The sequence below is a fragment of the Fukomys damarensis genome, unplaced genomic scaffold, assembly GCF_012274545.1.
Source record: "Fukomys damarensis isolate Sample0158 unplaced genomic scaffold, DMR_v1.0_HiC HiC_scaffold_2, whole genome shotgun sequence".
NCBI lineage: Eukaryota > Metazoa > Chordata > Mammalia > Rodentia > Bathyergidae > Fukomys > Fukomys damarensis.
In genome coordinates this window covers 4,922,307-4,943,540 of record NW_022900914.1, presented here as the reverse complement: position 1 = coordinate 4,943,540, position 21,234 = coordinate 4,922,307, and the positions used below count along the sequence as shown (strand labels likewise).

The window sequence follows — 21,234 nt, the reverse complement described above, 5'->3', positions numbered from 1 at the left end:
TTACCTATCACCATTGCCATCTTATAAACCCTTCTGTTTCTTAGATTTGAGGTCATTTAAAATTTGGTGAAACTAAGACGACTTGAAAATGTAAGCCTGATATTCCACTGTCAGTTTTCAATAAGAGCTACATTGGAAATTCATACATCTTTGGTAAAGATGGACTTTCTGGAGGTCAAGAGAAAAACAGAGTCACAAAGAAAACTTTACTGTTAAGCAGAGAAGTCAGCAGAAAATGTACAAGAAGGGATAAGTGTGGGAGTTAGAAATTATCTCCTAACTTGTTTTGCTGAATGTGATGCAGGGAAAGAATGAAACATTTAGGGTTAGATGTCTGTGGTTTTCTTTGCTTTTTTTTTTTTATAGCCATATTCCACCGGCTGCCAGCTCTGGACAAGTTCATCCACTTATTTGAAGCATTCTTTGGTAACTCTCAGGCAGGGTAGGTTTGATTCCAGGCCTGGTGGGGCTTTTGCTCTGGGGACAGAAAAAGATATATGCAAGTAGATTGCATGTGGAATTGAAATTTAGAAGAAAAACTGGGGATGTAAAGCTTAGAGTTTGTGAGAAGGGTTAGCAAAAGAGGGTTTGCACTTAGTTGAGGGGCGTTGCGGGTCATTCTGGGGCTGGAGAATGGGCAAGTGCTACTCAGCAGAACTATGGAAGGAGACCGTTTCTGGTGCAAAGTTCTTAGCCACAGGGAATCCAGTTCTAATTCACAGAAGTGTCGCCAAGAGAGCAGCAGCGTTCCTGTCACATCCCTTTGCGTTGTGGTAGTTACTGGACATGCTGTTGGAATCGTTAGTAAGTGCATCGATAAAATACTTCTACTAATCATAACAACGATATAGTATTATTATTTTATCCCCAGTGCATTTTGAGGTAGACTTTATGTTGCAGAGCAGTTTTAGGTCTGCAGCAAAATTGAGCAGAAGGTACGGGGATTCTTCAGGCACCTGTGCGCCCACGTACGCATAGCTTCCTCCGTGATTAATCCTGCACTGGAGAGGCACATCACAAAGGTAGCTGCTGTTCCACGCAGTGGACATCATTTGTAATCAGCACATTTTTTTTTATACACTCAAAACCAGTTTGAGCAGGGTCCAGGACACAAAAATGGTTAAGAGAACAAGCTGAAGAAAGAGCGTCTGCTGAAGGCCAGAGGCAAAGAGAGGAGGGTGGCACTTCCACTGGGGGGGAGAGGGATCATCCAGGGAGACAAGGGCAAGGTGAGGCTGGAGGGATCCGGGGCAAGACAGTGAAGAGCTCTGAGAGCCACCGTGAGGAGCTGGGTTTTCTCTCTGACAAAGAATGGGCAGCACCACCGATGGGGGGCCAAGCAGAGACTGAGACTGTCTGCTGGTTTGACTTACGTTAAAACCTCATCCACTTCCTCACCGTTATTACATGTGAGAAGGGTCTGCAGGGCTTGGTAGAAATACAACAGGGACATCTGTCACTCCGATGAGGGTAGCAGCCATCGCGGTGTAGCACAGGGGATGGTGTTGCGATGGGCGCAGAAGTGAAACAGGAAGCTTGTGGTAGTGACTGTGATGAGGGAGGTGGGACAAAGAATCCCCCTTAGGTCACCAGCAGACCACGATGGTGCACTTGTCAGTGACAAAGGAGACCGAGGAGGGGCAGGAAGGAGAGAGGTGCTTTGTCGTGCATGCGTCAGGTGAGATGCCTGGGAGACCTCTGAAGGGAAGTGTCAAGGAGGCGATGGATAAATGAACCTGGAGTTTACGTGAGGTCTGCTTGGGGGCGTGAATTGGGAGAGGCCAATGCACAGGCGACATGAAGGCAGGAAGACGAACGAGGGTGTCTTGGTGAGAGGGAGGGGAGGAAAGGACCAGAGCGGTTCCAGGGAACTAAAAAATTTAGCCATAGTGTAAGAGTACCAGATCACTGCGGTGATAGTGGTGATGCAAACAGCCATCTTACCACGTGCCAGGCATCGCACTAACTGTGCTGCATGTGTTTGTTCTTTTATTTTCACAACTACCATATGAAAGAAAGTGGATCGTGAGAGATTAAGGGAGGATGAGCTCAGGTTAGGAACTCAGAAATCTGTCTTGGGAGCTTTTCCTCTTAGCCCTTATGGAGCCTGGACCAGCACAGCCAGAGGAGTCTGGAGGTAGAAGGACAAACAGGAGTTTGATAGCAATATTGCTAGGAGCGCAGTATTCCAGAATATTCGAAGATGGAGGAGGTGGTCAATGTGGTCACGTACACACGGAGATTACAAACTACAGCAGAGAAAACAACATAGTGGAGTAGGGAGTAGGAGTGGCTGTGACAGAAAATAAACTGAGGACGTGGGATTAGCATGGTCCTTAACTGTCCCCTAAGGATAAAAGATTTGGAGAAAAAATATATAAAATGCCTGGCATTGTGCTTAGCATAACGTAAGCATATGATAAATGGTAATAATTTTAGCACATCTGCAGAAATCTTGAGGTCATAACGCTTTTCACCTTACTGACTCAGGAGTGAAAATGCACTCATACACTCGCACAACACTGGCCCACCAGCACGGGTAAGTGCAGGCGCCATAATGGGTTTCACGAGACCTTCCAGCAGGATGAAGACAAGCTCTACCCTGGGAGGAAGGGACGGGCTGGTGCTGGAGAAAAGCACACCTGCACAGAGGTGACAAGATGTCAGTGACCGTCCCTCCACTGCTGAGTGGGCAACCAGGAGGGTGGAGGAGGTTGGGGGAGAGATCTCCAGGCTTGAATGGAACGACGAATTTCCCCGCAGAAGAGATGGGCTAAGCTGCCAGTATTCTGGTTCCTGTATGAGGAACCCGGGCGGGGTCAGTGGCTTTGTCCCCAGGCTTGGTGGGTCTGAGGCAAAGCAATCTGGCACATTTTGAAGTACCTCGGTGCACAGCCCTGAAAGCAAGTTGCATACAGGGCGTAGCTCCCTATTCTGCCCCTCCTGGCCTTCTGCCTGCTGTGCCTGGTGGCTGAGGTGGTGGGAAGCAGCCGGGGTCCCTGGGGAGGTTCCCATGGAAGTGACCTGGAGCTCATAATCAGGAAACTGGGGCAAGACCTTCGCTATTCTTAGAGTTCCTGAGAGTTCTTGTCAACCCTTCCGCTGAGGGGCAGTTAAAGCAGGAATCTTCGCGTGCCCTGGAGTTTGACCTTCATCTGTTGCTGGAGAAGATGAGGCCAGACCAGGACTGAGCTCAACTTTCTCTGACTTCGGAGAGGCCACTGTCAATTTCTTTGTCCTAAGGCTGAGTGATTGGTGACTTGGAGTAGAAGGTGGGCTCTGTACAATCTCACTAGGGACAGCCTTCCACTGGAGTAGCCTCACTGCGAGCCCTGACCCGTGCCCGGGACAGAGTCCCGAGGGCTCGAGGGGAAGAACTGGGCAGGACGTGGTGGGCTGCAGGACCAAGCTGTGTGTGCCCCAGGCACTGAGCTGGCTCAGCAGGTGAACCGGTACCCAGACCTGTAGTGACTGGGTTCTGAACCAGTGAGAACTCACCCTACTGTTTCTGAACACAAAATTTATAAGGCCTTCTGCAAATGCGTGGGGTGCTCTTGCTAATCGCTGCAGTCACTGGGTCCTGGGTGATTTGGGAGGTGATAAGATAAGGTGATCCTGGGGTTGATGCTGTAGGGACTTGCAGAAATGCAAGAATATTGCATGGAGTTGAGAGAAATTCTCTTGTATTCTTGGCTTCCTGTTCACTATTCCGCCTTCTCTTCACCTACCTGGTCCAGCTATCACTCAAGGCCAAGAGTGAGTTTTACACCTCTAAACGTTCTTCTCCAGTCATTTTTGGTAACATTTCCATATTTTCTATTGAGGCAAAATTTACATTAGATAAATATTAATTTTAAAGTGAAAAATTTAGTGACATTCACAATGTTGTATAACTAATACCTCTAGCTAGCTCAAAAATAAGTACCACGCAGTTCTTCCCTGCTCGTCCCTTCCTCCTGCCCTTGGCAACAAAATTTCTGTGTCTGCCTCTGTGGATTTATCTATTCTGGATATTTCATAAAAATAGCATCATAGAACATGTGACAGTTTGTGCCTGGCTTTTTTCACTTAGCATAATGTTTTTTTAGGTCCATCTAGGCTCATCTATCAGTACTTTATTCCTTTCTCCCATGAGACAGTATTCTACTGCATGTATACACCCCAGTTTATTTCTCCATTCACCTACGGGTGGACACTGATTCATGTCTACTTTTGGCTATTGTTAATTGTGCTGCTATGAAGACTCGCGCACAACTATTTGTTTCAGTACTTTTTTCTTTCTCTGGTACGAATGAAATTTCATGTGATGACCTTTCAGGAGCCCCCAAAATGTTTTCCCCAGCAGCTGAACTATTCTGTAATTTGAGCAGCACACCTCGGTCATGCTGTTTTATACTAACTCTTTTGCAAATAAAGTTATTTGTTGTATTTTTCCCCTAGTCCAGTTCTTTGTGGGATCTCCATCATTGCACATTAGTTTTTAGCTCAACCTTGAGCTCTACAACCACTGGCAATATTATTGTTTGTGCTTTTATTAATTCTTAGATTCAATTACGAATCCGCAGTATAGTTTAGTAACTAAGAGTCCTGGCTCTGGAGTCAAACTCCCTGAGTGAGAGCTCTGGACCTGCCATTGTGAGGTACACAATTTATTTATGTGCCTTAGTTTCTACATCTCTAGGAGGATAACTGATGATAGGTGGGTTAGTTTTCTATCATTATTTCAATAAGTTAAGTCAAACTTGGTGACTTAAAACAGCAGATTTATCACTTTTCACTCTGGAGAGCAGAAGTCCAAACCGGGTGTCACTGGGCTAAGAGTTAGGGTGGCTGGGCCGTGCTCCTGCTGGGGACTGGGGAAGAATGCTTTTCTTCATCTCCTCTGGCTTCTTGAGGCTTCCCACACTCCCTGGCTCATGGCCCCCGCTCGTCTTTCCGTCAGCATCGATCTGCTGTTTACTGTTCTCCCACCTCTGCCGTGTTCTCACATCTTCTCCATCTCCCGCCTAAAAAAACCTCACGATGATATTGGCTTCCTTGGTCAAAGGCTCTTAGATCCAACAAATCACCGCCATCTGCCTGCTACCCTGAATGTAGACTGCCCTGTGGGAACCTAGCAACTCCTACACCTTAGAGATGTTCCCTACTAAGAATGACCTGGCTTTTTCTCAGGAAGGACAGAAAACTATCAAAATCCCCATGTCAGAGTCCTCTCTGAGGTTCCATATAGTTCAGAACCCATCTCTTTGGGGACAGTGAAACTGTATTACTGAAGTACCGGCTGAGTACCCCAGAGGTCCGATGTGTCTCTGCTGTCTCTGATGTGGAACCAGAAACTCTGTGTCTGTGGAAAAACATATCGGGGCTGAAGAGCTCAGGCTGGGAGATGATGGTTCCATAGCAGGGAGGCCATCTAGAGTTGTGCTCAACTCTGAAAGCCTCCGACTGCTGTCCCAGTGGACTTTTAATTCTGCAGAAGGTCCTGGTTAGAAGAGACATCCAACAAGGCAGTGGTGATACCACTACCATTTTGTCTTAGTCAGGGAGAGAACTGGGTCAGAGAAAGAGGGAGGCATGAGGACAAGAGCCTCAGCTGCCGTGACTGTCGCCTGCAATTACCTGGCCACTTTGGGAGATGTGGAGAAGAACGCTTTCTTTCATGATTGCCAAGAAGCCTTTCCAACCATACTGGCTGCAGCCTTTCCAGATGTAGATGTGCAGCTGCTCCCAAGCCTCATGGCAAGACCAGGGCACCTTCTGTCTGTATAAGTTAGAGACACTTGAGGAGGCTAATTCCTGGATGAGGAGTCGCAGGCAGAGCTGGGAAATAGGTTTCCCTAGTGAGAGAACTTGATTTTGTTAATAGAGCTCTCTTGGCCTGGGCCACACAATTGGGGAAAAGATAGGTGGATCAAAGATTTTACACAAGCCCTTGCACCTTCTGTAATTGTATAAAGAGCTACGCCAAAAAATTCCTAAATAAATACTTCTCAAATGATTCCATTTAAAACCCTATCAACACAGTGCAAATCTGGGATTTTTGACTCAGGCTGTGGAAATGTCTGGGTGCTACCCAGCCCACTTATGTTTACTCATCTGCAATTCTTAGAGAAAACTTCAGCTCCCCTGAGTTCTTCCCTTTATCCACACCTCATTTTGTCATGACCAACTCAGCACTGGGGTTTAGAGGCTCCAAATTTCTGAGTGTGGAGAAAAGACAAATGTATACTGAAGTTCATGGAACGTTTCTCCAGAAACAGGAATAAAGGGACTTTTCCGGCTTCTGTAATTGCAATAGAGAGAACCAGATGCTGAAGCTTCTGATGCTTCAAGTGGGACTTTAAATCCCCTCTGTCTTAGTTACTTTCTCATTCCTGGAACAAAATACATAGCCTCCAAGGTTAAAGGAGGCAAGCTTTATTTCAGCTCACAGTTTAAAGAGGTTTCAGCCCATAGTCGGCTGGCTCAGAGGCAGGGTGGTGTGGGAGAGGGGCATTGTAGGGATGAAACAGTCCGTGGCAGAGCAGGCAGAGGTAATGAAGCAGCAACCCTCCCTTTCCACTTTATCCCATCTGGGCTACAAGTTTTTTGAGTGATGCCACCCATACCCAGGGTTGGGCTTCCCATTAGCCATACCCAAAACAGTGCTGAGCCAGTCAGTGGACGCTATCACACCTTTAATCCCAGTATCACATATCCTAGGTCTAGCCACCTCAGGAAAGTCCAGCTATGGGCACATGAGGCTTTGGGGGGACAACTAGATACAAGCTCTAGTATCCTCCCACTAGAAGCAGCTTCTGGGCCTCCTGAACTTTGAAGAACTCTGGAATGAAATGCATATTTATAATAGTTAGAATAATATTATACTGCAAAAAGAATAATTTCAAGCCTCATGGGCAATAAGAAGTTATCTCACTGGGCCCCTGAGCTGAGTGGAGAGAGAAGAGTAGGTGAAAGTGTGGGAATTGGACAGAGGAGGTCCCATGAGCAGAGGTCCAGGACCAGGCTCTGTGTGTTTAGGAAGCCATAAGCAATTCACTGTTTCTGGAATACAAGGTGAAGGGCAGGGGACACAGGGCGGCAGCTGGAGATGTAGGCAGGGGCAGTCTCAGAAAGCCCTGTGGGCCAGGTAAGGCATTTGAACCTGACCTTGTGGGAGGCTGGAGGTGAGAGGCCTGGAAGGGTGCCAGGCAGGAACACACAGTGCCTCCCTGAGAGCACCAGCCTTGCTTCTTCTCATCAGGGGCACACGTACTCTGTCTCCTATTTTCACGCAGCCTCAGGCTCTTCACTCAAGGAATTGTCACTTCATGTTGAGAACAAGCAGAACAACAAATTCTCAAGAGAAATCTGTGCTTTTCTCTAAGTGTTGTTGGCAGAATGGGAGGAAAGAAACTCGATACAAGATATTTGGGGCTTTGGGGACAGACAGTATATTTTGCACGTAGCTGGAGGCATTGGGATGTCTTGATGCTTAATTACATTTGCGTGGTTTCACAGCAAATGCCGAGGTCACAGTTTGTTGGGTGCCATGTGTATCTTTAGCCTTGTAAGGATGCCGTTCACCCTTTCTAAATATTAATCCTCTGAGCAAATTAAATTCCACTGTGATCTGAGAAAGGGCTTCTGGAGTAGTAGGCAATCTGCAGAGAGGAGACTTCTGCTCGGAAGAGGTGTGGCCATGCAGAACTCCCAAGGGTGGGGGAACCTCAAAATACCAGAACGCACCCAATCCAGTGGCTTTGAGGCAGCGGGTACTGTGCGGAGTCGAGATATTCTGTTTTTACCCATTTGTCCATACTGGCTGTGTGGCCTTGGGAAAGTCTCCCTCTTTCTGGGCATCGCACTTGTCTCTGAACAATGGGGCGTCAAATACAACGGTATCTTCTGGCTCCAGGGTTCTGTGTAGTCCCTGGGAGGTTTCATCTCCCACATCAGAGTCCCACCCCCTTCTTTATCTGAAACTATTTTTGATGATGTTTATTATTTCTTTCCAAAAGCGATTTCAGTCAGGTTACAATAAGAGTTTTGGCCAGAATGGAACCCTTCCAAGGCATTGAACAAGCAACAATCATTTGATAGGTGCTGCAGGTGGCAGATGTCGGTGGGGGAAAAATATACTAGCAACCTCAATGAAAATGGGTATTTCAAGTAAGCACTGAAGGAGACCCCTGGACTTCCTGGCTGCTAAAGAAGGAAGGAAAAGGCTACTGTATGCCTGAAGGCTCAGAAGGAGTCCTGGGCATTGAGAGAATTGGCCTCGCTGGCACCTAGGAAGCAGGATAAGGCTTGCTTCTAAAAAGATGCAAGATAGTCTCCACGTAGCTTTCATTTGTTTTCCCTTTTAGAGATCCCCATTTTCTTTTGCAGAAATGAGGAGACGTGGCTCAGAAGCTGATGGCAGGTGGTGAATTTAAGGTTGGTTGAATTTGCTTGGAGCAGTGTTTAGAAAGCAAGAGAGTGCTGAAGCCAGAGCCCTGCCTCCCCTCCCCTCTGCTCTTCTCCTGGGCCCTGTCTGCTGAGTGCTGCTCTTCCCCATGGGGGGTGACTTCCGCTCTCGTGTCCCTGGTGGGGTTCCGGCTTGTCCTGTGTCCCGGCTCCCCGGCCCAAGCCCAGGAGCAGAACACAGTCTTCTCACGGCCTCACTTGGGAGCTGCACAAAGCCTCGGTAGGGACCCAGAGCCAGGCTTTGGAGTCACTCTCTGTTCCCACTGGCCTGGAAACCCTTTGGGGTGCTTTGGAACTCTACCTTTTCCATTCCAAGGCAAGCAGAGCATGTGTCCCGTACTGAGTAGATATTCTGCATGGCAACCTGGTGAAATCAGAGAAATATAAACTCAGCTTGAAAATGGGCCAGCTTCATGTTTTGGGGCTGCCTCGACAGAAACACATGTCTGCTGCCTGAACTGTGGCAGACATGGAAAACCATCCTTCAAATAGTGAAGATTTGGATTCTGCATAAATTTGGCAGCTGCTCTGGGAGCTGAGGGCTCTGAAGCCCCCTCTCTTTCCCCTGCCTGTGCTAGGGGCTCACGTTGAGAATAATGTAGCCACGTGGGCACTCAGACACAGCAGAATAGGACTCAGAGCACTGTGGGAGCACCTTGTGCCTGTGTATTTAACTTAGAGTCGAGAAGCTAAATCAAGAGCCCAGAGCACTGGCCCTGCATCCGTCCTTAATGTCACTTGGTGGGCAGAAGCAGGCAGGGTTTCCTGCGATCCAGTCAGGCTGCACCAAGGTTGGAGATGCCCAGAGGCTCCCATGAACCCACGTGCAGCCGAAAGACAGTGGGATAGGGGCTCTGGGTGTCTCTTAACTGGGAAAACCTAATAACTCAACTTGCTAGCACTTTCATTTCTGCTCTTCCAGTACACTGAAATTTCCTCCCTTCAGTATGTTTCTCTTCTGTCTACATTAATTCTTTTTGGGGGCATTTATTAAGTTTATTGGTACAGTTTAGGGATACAATGCAGTTACACTCATCATTGGCATCTTGTACCTTTACACGACTCACCTTGGTTCTTACTTTTTCCCCATTCCCAGCCCTCCCTTCACCCCCTCCACACTTCCCTGTTTGCAAAGACATTGTTTCCATGTTTTTCCTTCTCATTTTTTCTTTTCCCTTTTCGCCTTTCTCCTACCTCTCCCACTTCCCCTACTCTTTTAGACCTTTTCTTCCTATTACACATTATCAAATATACATTTTCCTTTTTTTTTTTTTTTTTTTTTTTTTTTTTTTTTTTTTCTTTTTTTTTGGTACCGGGGATTGAACTCAGGTCCTTGAGCTTACAAGGCGTGGAACCACTGAGCTAAATTCCTGGCTCAATTATGCATTTTGATCCTTATTTACGCTTTTCTGACTCTTATTCACATCTTGCTTCCTCTTTGAAATTCCTCTGGGTTACTCAAGATAGCAGTAAGTATAGAACTGCAAACTCAGGGAGGCTCAAGGCTGGAAGGGTATCAGAAGACTTTACTTCCCTCTTCTTCAAGGGAAGGAATTCTACTTAGGAACTTTGGTTCTAGAATCAAAAAGAGTTAGGATTGATATTGACTTTGCCACTTATAATCTTCTTTCCTTTGGCAGGTCTTGCAATCTCTGTGTCTAACTGTCTTTATCCCTAAAATGTATAACAGTATTTAGTTTACAGGGTTGTGGTCCAACCCTTGGGTTTCAACCAAGCTTGTAAAAGGCGACCATCTGTAAAGCAGACTTAGGGGAATTTTTTTTCCTCTTTTTCCATTTTTCAAAGAAGTCAAGTTTATAGATATTTGAATGGTGAAGTCAAGCCAAACATCTGCATAGACTGACAGAGGCCTAAACTCCATTCCAGACAGATGAGGGTTGGCAGGGACTTGCTTGGGCGGTGGTGACAAAATCCCATAAACTGGGAGGGGCACACACAACAGAAATGCATTGTCCTGGGGGTTGATTCCTCCTGAGGGCCGTGAAAGAAGGTCGAGGCCTTTCTGTTTGGCTTGTAGATGGCTCTCTCTCCCCCCTCTATCTTATTAATTTCTCCAAATTTTCCCTTTTCATAAAGACAGCAGTCATTCTGGATTAGGAGCTGCCCCTAAGGACTTTATCTCAACGCCATGGCCTCTGTGTGCAAAGAGAGAGACTCCTGATCTGCAGATCGGGACTCATTCTGAAGAGTCAGCCCTTAGGGTTCCAACGTATCATTTTTTGTGAGGACACAACTCTCCCCATGACAGTGGGTAGTAGAAAAGGCACTGGGCTTGGCATCCAGAGACCTCCTACTGGTCCCAAATCTATTACTGGCCAGTGCCATCTTTGGGCCTGGATCTTCTGTGTTGCGGTTGGGATGTTTTAGAGAACTACAAGGTCCCTTCTAACCCTCTGACCTGTTTGTTGTGCCAGTGAACTGGTGGGGCTTCTGAGCGTTGGCTCTAGGTGTGTGGCAGTTATTGCTGAGTGCGGAGTTGTGTGGGGCACACCATCCGGGCTGCAGGAAATGGACAGGAGGTGTTTTGCTGCTCTTTTCTTCCTCTTACACCTGTTTACAACCCCATTGCTTGGGGGAATGGCCCTATGATAGCTGCAGTACTGTATTTTTAAGGTCTTAAAAGCTCCATAAAACAATGATTTTGGGTGAGGTAGCTGAGGAATTCAGTGACTTTAAGGACTTTTTTGTCATATTTCATAAAAATAAAGCAACTCTTACCTTTTATGGGAATAGGCATTTTCAACTGGGAGAGTTGTATATTTTTTTCTTCTTGGACTCTAATTCTTAGAATAGTCTGGCAAAAATTGTACCCAGTAGAGTCCTTTGTGCATTTCTGCCTTTTGACATACTCTTGCAGTCACTGTGGCGTGGTTTTATTTTTGTTAAATGATAGAGTTTAAGTGCTGATCCATTTCGCTAGAGCACTGAAGCCATCAGCATATAATTGCATTAATATTAATTCTCATTTCAAAGAGGAAGTCACTTTGGAATCACTTGTTATTTAACCCTGACTGCAACCTTTCCAAGAAAAAAGAGGACATGTTGACAGGTCTGTGCATGATCTAAGGTGAGCCAGAGTGGTGTTTCCCTTCCAGAGTCACTGTGGGGAGGGCAGGGTAAGTTCCTCTCTCATGCAGCACGGTGCTGGGGACACATCCAGATCTTCATTAGAAAAATGGAAATAAGTGGTTATTGCCAGACTTAAGAATCTAGATGTTAGGCTTAGGCAGAGACGAGTTTAGAGTGGCTGATGTTTGTCAAATGTAACGAGGAGACTCTCTCCAAGCAGATGTACCCCGGGTCATCTCTCACTTTCATACACTTAACTGATGTGTCTGCCAAAGTTTTCTCTTGGAGAAAGCAACTTCTCTGGGGATGTGGAGGAGGCTGGCTGCCAATGGAAGAAAACTTCCCTCACAGCTCCCCGAAGTGATCGAGGAGGATTGAGGTCCAAGGCCTCCCAGCTCTCAATACCTTGGCCAGGAAACTGCCGGTTCGTTGTATCTTGCCACAGGAACAAGAAGTCTGGTGGCTTCCCTTTCCCCCAAGGTGAAGTGAAGACTATAGAAGTCTGAGCATAGCAGTGTTTCATGGAACAGTATTTCTCATCATCTAAAATCTCACGGCCTGGATGGCTCTGGCATGGTGAGGAATTTAGGCTGTATTTGGACATTGGGCTTACTCCTTTGTGTGCAGGTGTTGGTAGTAGGAGTGGCGGGGACTGTGCCTTTCAGGTGAGGGCACCGGGGGAGCCCCTGGCATTGTCTCTAAATTCCAGATATGTGACTTCCTCTGCCGCTCATTGAAGCCTAAAGAGTAATGCATCATGGAAGCTTCTGGAAAAGAATTTGATGGGGAGAAATCAATTTTAATATAAAATCAGTACCAAATTAATGTGAGTTAAGAAGATCAAGTATCACAGTCAGGACCAGATTTCCTCACTTTGTATCTCTAAGCGAGGCAGGCCCATCTCCTGGTTTCCTGTCCGTTTTGAGCACCTCCCGACTTCCTTTCAGGAGCAAAGCCAGTCAGAGCCTTGTTAAGAGGCGCACAATGGAGGTCTGATGGATGGAAAAAGTAACGCCTCCCTGGGAGGAGCTGAGCGAGAAAGTGCTTCCATGTTCTGAGAGCTGCACCAGGAGCTGGGAATCGTGATGGGTCTCTGCATCAGCTTGGGTTCCCCTGAGCAACAGACACAATAGTTAGGGCACAGGATTCACTAGGTGGGTTTACAGGATCGGAATCTGGACTTTCCACAGTGGCTCTGTGGCCAGAGGATCCCTGAACTGCTCAGTCCAAGAAGACAGAAGTCCCGGAACAAGAGGGATCAAGGACACAGCACCAGCGCAAGAGGCCTGGAAGATCCCTGTAGAGTCACTGGTTCGAGTCTGCACTGGAAAGTGGAAGAAACTGGAGTCAGAAGTCCAAAGACAACATCAGAGACCGGGCTCTTCCCAGACAGGGCCCCTTCCTCCTCCGCGACTTTCTTGGTTGGTGCCACCCACGTCCCAGATGGGTCTTCTCCCCTCGGTGTGCTGGTCTCGTGTTGACACCCAGACACACGCAGATGGTACAGCACTGACCCACGAGGAGTTTCTTACTCCATTCCAGCTGAGCACCATGACTGACCATCACAGGTCCCTTGTGAGCAGCTGTGAGCAGACGATGGGCCTCTCAGGATGCTCACATCCTGGTTCATGTACCGCTGTCGTTTCTACACAGGTGAGGAGTTGGTTGTTCTTCCTGTCTTCTACCCTCTGTGTCTTTTCCCCAAAGAAAAGAGAGGGGCTCAGGTCTCTATCTTTGGCCCCTCCTACTCTGCCCACAGAGGGAAGGAATAAAGTTGGCGGTTCAGCTGCAGCTGTTCAGAGATTTGATCCTCACGTGGCAAAGCTGGATTGGCCTCCCAGGACCTCCCTTTCAGGGATGAGTCCTCTGCTTCCAGCTACCCACTGGCAAGAGGGGCAGTGACGCTGTGGACCATGTCCTGTCTGGGCGAGCAGGGAAGCTGGTGAGGCCCCTGCCTGTCGTGCGGAGTCCACCTGGGTATGTGGCCAACACGGACCACTCTGCTTGTCAGACTGGGGGTCACATGGCCACTGCTCTCCCTACTCTTGGGAACTCAGGTCCTTGAAAATCACAGGAGACCCGCAGGGAAGGCTGACTTCCCGAAGACCCAGGATTAGCATCTGCATGGCAAGGTGTCCGTATCTGTTTTGATGAATAATTAAATGAATGGAGTGCTGAAAGGCTACTAGGAAGGAATGTCCAAGCGGGAAAGGGCTCCCTGAGACCTGGAGAAATGGAGGGAGAGCTTTTGGAAATGACTCACCAGCCCTGAAGGACCTGTAGTTATTGACTACACTGAGGAGAATGGGAAAGATTTCTTTCAAGAGAGAGACGTGGGGGCTGGGAGGAACGGGGTAGAATGGAAATGCAGCTGAAAGTTTAAAAAATATTTCTTTAATAAACATCTTTTGAGTGTTCATTTCTCACTTCCCTCTTCCCAACCCTTGTTTGCTGCTGCCTCTTCCCACCCACCCTTCTCCTTGATATTGTGATTCTTTTAAAACAGGCTGGGAAAGGGCTGCATTTTAAAGCCTCTGTTGCCTGCCAAGTTGTGTTCCCAAGTTCTCCAAGCTCCACATGCAGCCAGAATAACTTTAGGGTGAAGCTCATTAATAATGTGCATGGAAAATCACATCCTCTGTCGGAGGCCTGCAGAGGGGGGCTCTGCCCCCGTCATCTGGCTTTCAGGAAAGGCATCTCACAAGTAGGCCACCCTGTCCCCAAGCCTGAAGGTGTGGAGCTGTCCACACAGGTGAGCTGTGCTGAAATTTCTCCACCTAAGATGGGGCTCAAATGGAGGAGCCTGGTGTCTTCAGATCTAGGTGCTTCCTGGCCATGGCTCTTGACTTCAGTTTCCCGGATATCCGTCATCATGAAAAGGGGATTTCCAACAGCAAGGCACATAGTGTGAGTAGGCCCATTAGTTATAATTAAACAGTCTGCTGCAATGATTATAAATAAGTTTAGCACCAAAATGATTGTGCAGATATTCAGAGCCATAGTAGCGGTCTTCAGACACGTCAACAAGGCTTTCTTCCCAGCAGAGTCTGGAGGAGTTGGAGGAGGGCTTCATCTACCCTGAGGATGACCACACGGTCTCAAGGGGCAGTAACTCAGCTTGTCCTATGACTTTGGAAAAGATGAATACACTTGTTTGTGTGGGAAAGATGGCCACGGCTGTTTTTGTCGCCCAATGCAGAGTTTGCAAACAGAAATGAAATTTTGCCAAACCCTTCTGTTTGCAAACCAAATTGTTCACAAACAAAAATGCTCGTGAAGCAAGGTGCCGCTGTGTTTCTCAGGGGCAGATGCAGCTTGGTTGAGCTCTTCCTGACCTGGGATCATGGTATATCTACCTTTCCTGGCACTGGGGGACTGTTTCCTTCTGCTGTGTTCTGAGTGCACTTGCATTGCCCGTCTCTGGCTGCTTCCTAGGAGGGGAAGACGAGTACTCTTTGGAGAAGGATTTCTCTGTGATCCTGCTACTTTCAGTGCCTGGCTCCTGAATATTTGCGAACCGTGTCCATGTGAATGCCACCCCCCTAACCTGGAAAACATCTGGTGGTCCCTGGGCACAGCCATCCTCTCAGGCCACTGAATCTCTGGGGAGCTTGTGGCCCATGTCCCATGGCACCAGCGTGGCTGTTTTAGTGTGTGTTCCCAAGGCTGAGTCGCTGTGCCTTTGACAACTTCTAGATCCTGAGCAGCCAGAGATGGAAGAGCCAAGGGCTTCATTGGACTTCCTGAAATGGGAACAGAAAACCCGGGGAGGGAAGGAAGGGGTACGAAGACCAAAACAGAAACTAAACTGGGAGAGGACTGACTGGTCAGTGACAGGCAGATCCCCTGGCAGGGTGTGGTGAAAAAGGAGGAAAGATGATTATTTACTGTGAGAAGAGCCAGCATGGAGCGAGCGGCCTGGCTGCAGATTGTGCGTTGTCCTGAGGTGTCCTATCTACAGCGTGGGGCTGATGGCATCACACCCCTCCTAGGACTGTAGTGACAGTTGTGATGGTTTCCGTGAAGTGCACAGAACAGGATGTGTACCCTGCAAAGGCTACTTCGTTCTGTCATCAGTTTGGTCTCCGTTATCCTCAGGTCTGCTGTAGTCATGGCCCTGTGCACTAATACTTGTGCACACATCCTTGGAAAACTTTAAAAAATTTAGGAATCTAATATACTGAAAAGTGCGCAAAGCACAAGTGTTGAGGTCAAGACGTGATCAGTGAAGTGAATAGCCGGGTCAAGCAACAAGTCGGACCTTAGAAGATTTTCTAGTGGCCCCTCTCGCTTGTGCATAGGTAACCCTCCTCTAACTTCTGAGGTATCGTTAGGGTCTGCTCATTGCACACACAGGGTAGTGCAGTGTACACATCCGTGCTGTGATGTGAAGGTTTGTGGCTCTCTGAGATTCCTGTTGAAATCTGATCCCGGTGCCACAGGATCAGGAGGTGAGGCCTTGGGAGTTGATCGCGCCGTGAGGAGTCTGCCCTTAGAAGGACTTGAGTGCCTTGAGAAGGGCTCCAGGAGACGAGTGAGGAGACGAGCACCTCCTGAGGGCGCCACAGAAGGCAGCGTCTGGGGGACAGCAGCCCTCGCCAGGCCCGACTGTGCTAGCACCTGATCTTAGAGCAGCCAGCCTCAGGAAATGTAATATATTTGTGCGTGTGTGTGCGTGTGTGTGTGGGTGGGTGGGGAACCTTCCAACCATAAGACTGAATTCCTGAATTCTGATATTATAAAACAGCCAGGATCTATCTATTGGACATTTTGTTATAGCAGCAACAAAAGACATCTTACATGGATTAGGACTGTCCCTGTGAGCCTCTGACACGCCTGCTTCTGGAATTCACTCTTATGGTTGGAAGGTTTTTTTTTTTTTTCTTCCACATAAACTTGTATATATGTGTTTATTTTTAAAAAATTTAGTAATTTATTACAGCAAAAGACACATCGCATTTAATCCCCCTCCAAATACTTTTCCTAACTTTACCTCTGCTTTGCATATTAGCAGCGGCCCATCCCTTTTCCTCACTGGCGGAATTCCCTTGCTTACAAATTGCACACTGTTTATTCTACTGTCTTTGTGGCAATTTGTCTGCTTTGAGTTTTTGACTATTAGGAGTAACAGTAATTTGAACATTTTGTACATAGTAACTGGTGTACATTTATGCTGAATTATAAAAACTGCGTTTGTCTAACTTCAGTAGGTGATGCCAAATAAATGTTCTAACTTTTCACACCAATTTATGATCCCATGAAGCAGGTTTAAGCCCAGTGTGTAAGTATCGGTCACTTTCTAGTCACACTGACAGCTGGTATTGTCCGTGCTTCCGTTTAGCATCCTAGGGATTATGCAGTGACAACTTTTTATTCTCTGAGTTTACACTTCCTTGATTACCAATGAAATCAGGCATATTTTCATCTTGACTATTTGGATACCCTTTTTTTGAATGCTTTTTCAAGCCTGTCATGTATTTTTCTATTTTGAAAATCTTTGCATTGATCTGTGGAAATTTTTATAAATTCTTATATAGAAACTATTGAAAATGTGTCATAATAAGTTTTTTTTTTTCACTCTGAAAGCTAAGTTTAAACTTTAGATTTATCTTAAGTAGTAATATTTGTGAATTTATGAGTTTGATATGTTATTTTTTTTCTAAAACGAGTATTGATTTTAGATCAAAGGTTTGTCCCTGTTCCACTTAAAATTTTCCTGTACTGCTAATGACCCTCTTTACCACCCTTTGGGAGACACTCCATGATCTCGTTTAACCTTCCCCGAAAACCATTTGTGCCAGTGTTCGCTATGCTTTTCTGATTTAGCACAGGAAGCACTGGGAGATTTCATGACCCACTGAAGGGCACAGAACTGACATGAAGACCCAGCAGCTCGTTTTATCACCTGTCTCATACACTGGATTCTGGGGAGATCTGCCTTCCCACCAAGCTTTCTATTAGTGGAGCCCTCAGCAGGTGTGTACAGGATAGATACAAAGGTTGGTAGGAGAATGGGTTAAGGATGAATGGACTGGTGGATGGATGGGTAAACGGATGAATCGGAGCGGGGACGGACGGGTGGACGGATGGGTGGGTAGATAGATGGGTAAGTGGATGGATGGCTAGAGTTTTGGCTAGAAGCTGGAGGCATGAAAGGGTCCCACGGGAAGCTGTGTTTTACAAAGGCTCTGTGTTTGCAAAGAGCCTGTCTCAGACCAGGCGCTGGGCGTGTGGAAGCCTGCAGCGCACCTTCACTGTAGCTGTCATGTTGGCCCCTCTGTCTTTAGTGACTGCACAGAAGAGAACGGTGAGAGCAGAGCTGTGGCTAATGCGAGGACACAGCAGTCCTGCCCTGCCCGTTGGCCAGCGGTATGTTCCTCTTCCTGGCTCTGTCTAAATGTCCTGAGCAGGGCTGGGGGCGGGGAGGCTGGCCTTGGCTGTGATGTTCGTATCTCTGGGGGAAGAGGTGTCCTCTGTGCTTTTAGGAGCCGAGACTGGGCTGACGTGAAGATCGAGCTCGCGTGGTGGGCATGGATCATGTTTGTTCTCACCTCGCTGTGCTTTGCTTTGCCCAGTGGAATCTGCCCTGGTTTGCTGGAACATTCCATGGAAAGGGTGGCACATGGGGCTCTGTCTAATGACACTGGGGGCCACTGCCACCGGGAGAGCCCCAGGAGGGGTGGGTGCCCATGAGTGCTTGTGTTTCTGCTGTAAATCTCCTCTTGGACTGGCAGTCGAACCTTTTTAATAATACTAAGTAGCCACTGGCACCTTTTTTCATGCCAAGTGCCGGTGACTTGCTCTTTTGGATCCTTTCTGAATTCTTGTCTAGGAAAGTGCTTGTTGTATTTAATAAGTTGCATTGATTTATTGCCTGTATTGATCCGTAGAAGCACTCTGTATTACCAGAGGCGATAGCCTTCTTAGGGAAACACGGAAGGCCTCTTCATTAACATCCATTTTTCTATGCGCTCTGGAGGTGAAGTACCGAGATGCACTGTTCCTTCCCGTGATGTATGGAGCAGCAACAGGGTGAACGATGACTTCGGTATCAGTCAGATGGAAGGGAGAATTGAGGCCGTGCGCCATAGGCTCATCGGAGTTTTTGTGATGAAACGAGCAAGCTACTTTTCTTTCTTGCAGTGATGACAAACTCCTCTCAGTTCTCCACGGAGAGCAGCGGGAGCTGAAGTGGCTCTTTCGGGAGAGATGAAGCCTCCACAGCCAGAGCAGTCTGGATAGTTTTAGCACACGCCAGGAAGGCCTGCATTGTGACTGCAGGTAAATCACTTGCTGCGTTTGTGCCCCTGCTTCTTGTCCACTTCGGTTTGTGCCCCGGCCCTCACCCCTGACGTGCTGTCCTTTTCTCTCTGCATTTTTCCTTACACCCAGCTGGGCCTGGGACTGGTCCTGGGGCTTACTGAGGCAGCCAGCCCTGTGCATCAGAGAGGAACCCGGATGAGCGTGAGCGAGACCCTGAGAACCCGGAGCGCCTATGGGTACTTCTGTTTCCGCCCTCTGTTTTGCTGGCCTCCTCTGTCCAGCGTAGGCTTTTCTCTTTCTCCTGAAGAGGCCAGCGCAGCTCAGAACCCATCTCTGCTTGACAACTGCAAATCCTTTCAGTGTATGTGTTTGTCAAGCATTCAAGGCTCCCTGGATCTTTTCCACATCTGGCAAGAAGCAGAAAGTGTGCTGCGGGGACATCTACAGAGTATGCCCTCACTCGGGAAACGGGAGCTCACACCACCTGTGGGGATCAAGGACAGTTCCTAGTTTGAATCTAGCCCCGGGCTGTGTGACCTTGGGCAGATTACTTAGCTTCTCTGAATTTGGGGTTATCCCTTATTTGCATAATAGGACTAATAATGCCAAATTCCAAAGATTATTTCAAGGACTAGGTGAGCCAATGTTTGCCTAGTGCTTAGCGGCATGTGACACATAATACCTGTTCAAACAATGGCAGCTATAGTTATTAAGTGAAGTTTTTCCAAGCGTGCCTGAAGCAGGCAGCGCTCAAAGCTGTGGCTTGCAAGGTCTCACGTTCTCTGTAGGCTCTGGAGTGAAACTGGAAGGAGAGAGACACAGCCCACCTGCAAGGAGCTTATTGTTTAGTGGGTGAAACCACACCAGGAGGTGCCCCAGGGAGCGCAGAGAGGGGAGGGAACTCTGATCCAGGGGAAGATGTGGTGCTGGTCTCCTCGGGAAGCCTCCGTGGAAGACGGAGGGGAAGGAGCTGAGGCACTGCTGGAAGCTGCCCGCTCCCAGAGCAGTGGTCCTTCCTGCAATTCTCTCCACCCTGCAGACGTTGAGGGGGAAAAGCTCTTCACCCCCACGGGGGTCCCTGTAAGATCCAGCGTTGCTCTCCCGGGGAGGATTTGCAGTACTAGGAGGGTGCGCCCCCTAGAGGCAAGTTTGTGCCTTTGGCTGTTTCCATAATAGTGCAGGGAACATTACATTTTCCACACAAAACAATATCTGTAATTAGTTGAGATTGCAGCAAACATTGAAATCTGCCATCCTCTGTCACTTGGAGGTGTCCTGGGTCTTTGCTGTCTTTCTCTCACAAGCTGAGGACTGGCTCCCAAGGAGGGTCTCGGGCCACCCACCCTCCTGCCTGGGGCGTGAGTTGGGCCTTGCATTCAGCAACTGGCCCCCTCTTGAAGCCATGTCCAGTCCCTGGTTCTGGGATCTCCTCCTCTGGTCTGCCTGTGCTACCTATCTGATAATCTATGCTGTCCTTATCTTCCGAGGAAATGCTGCCCGCTGATAGCACACATGGAATCGATTAAAAGCAGAACTTTGAACTCATCTGTTTGGAGAGGTCTCCGTGGAGTATATCTCTCAGCCATCCCTTAACGCTGTCCCGATGCCAGTCCAGCAGCCCCAGCTGCAGTGCAGAAGTGGCTTTGCTCTCTTGCAGGGCAAGCAGAGCTTGTATTTATACATTCAGCACATTTATCCACACGAAAATCGACTTCTGCCACATATTCCCTTTCTACTTTTTTTTTTTTTTTTTTTTTTTAGCTCAGTCCAGTCAGAGCCACAACCAAGTTTTCATTTCTGTCCCTCTTTTGGTTTTGATTCTGCTTTTTTTTGGTACCAGGGATCAAATTCAGGTCCTTGTGCTTGCGAAGCAGGCAGTGGAACCACTGAGCTAAATTCCCAGCCCCTGATTCTGTGTTTTAATCAAACATTTACCATTTCTCATCCATTGTGTTTTCTCAGAGAGCAAGTCCTGCTGCCCAAAGATTTGCACCTGTTACAATCTTCCCAGCTCTCCATGGGTGGGAGGCAGAGGTGTAGGAATGGATCTCCACATTCAGAAGTGAGGCTGGACAAAGGAAGAGTCCAGGAGGTATGTGATCAAAGGTCCACTCTGCACTCGGATAGCTGGGGACTCAGGAATCCTAAAAGGAAATCATATGACTCAGAGAAGCCAGGGTGGTTCCTGTCAGAGCCCTGGGGCTGGAGTTGGGACTGGAGGAGACAGGAAGGACCAGAACAGGCAAGGGCAGCAGAAGGAGTGCTTCACAACCAGATAAAGCACAACAGTGCAAGGAAGCATGTGCAATCAAGGAGACGGAGACAGGAACTGCCAGGATTCAGGGGCTGCTTATTGTCAAGGGAGTGACAGAGCTGACTGAGGCTGAGGGCTCAATTTTCCAACCATCCTGGCTGGGCTGTGGTGCTCAGTTG

At 47.9% G+C, this 21,234-nt stretch overlaps 1 long non-coding RNA gene across 2 annotated transcripts in view; it reads left to right on the top strand.

The window, feature by feature from the left end:
* LOC104848742 overlaps positions 1–21,234 on the top strand; it is a 93,254-nt gene that overhangs the window by 57,350 nt on the left and 14,670 nt on the right. For both annotated transcript variants that reach the window (XR_004517010.1, XR_776517.2), the window contains exons 2-3: positions 18,682–18,819; positions 20,764–20,893. This is a non-coding gene — a long non-coding RNA (uncharacterized LOC104848742). The remainder of the gene's footprint in view (positions 1–18,681; positions 18,820–20,763; positions 20,894–21,234) is intronic.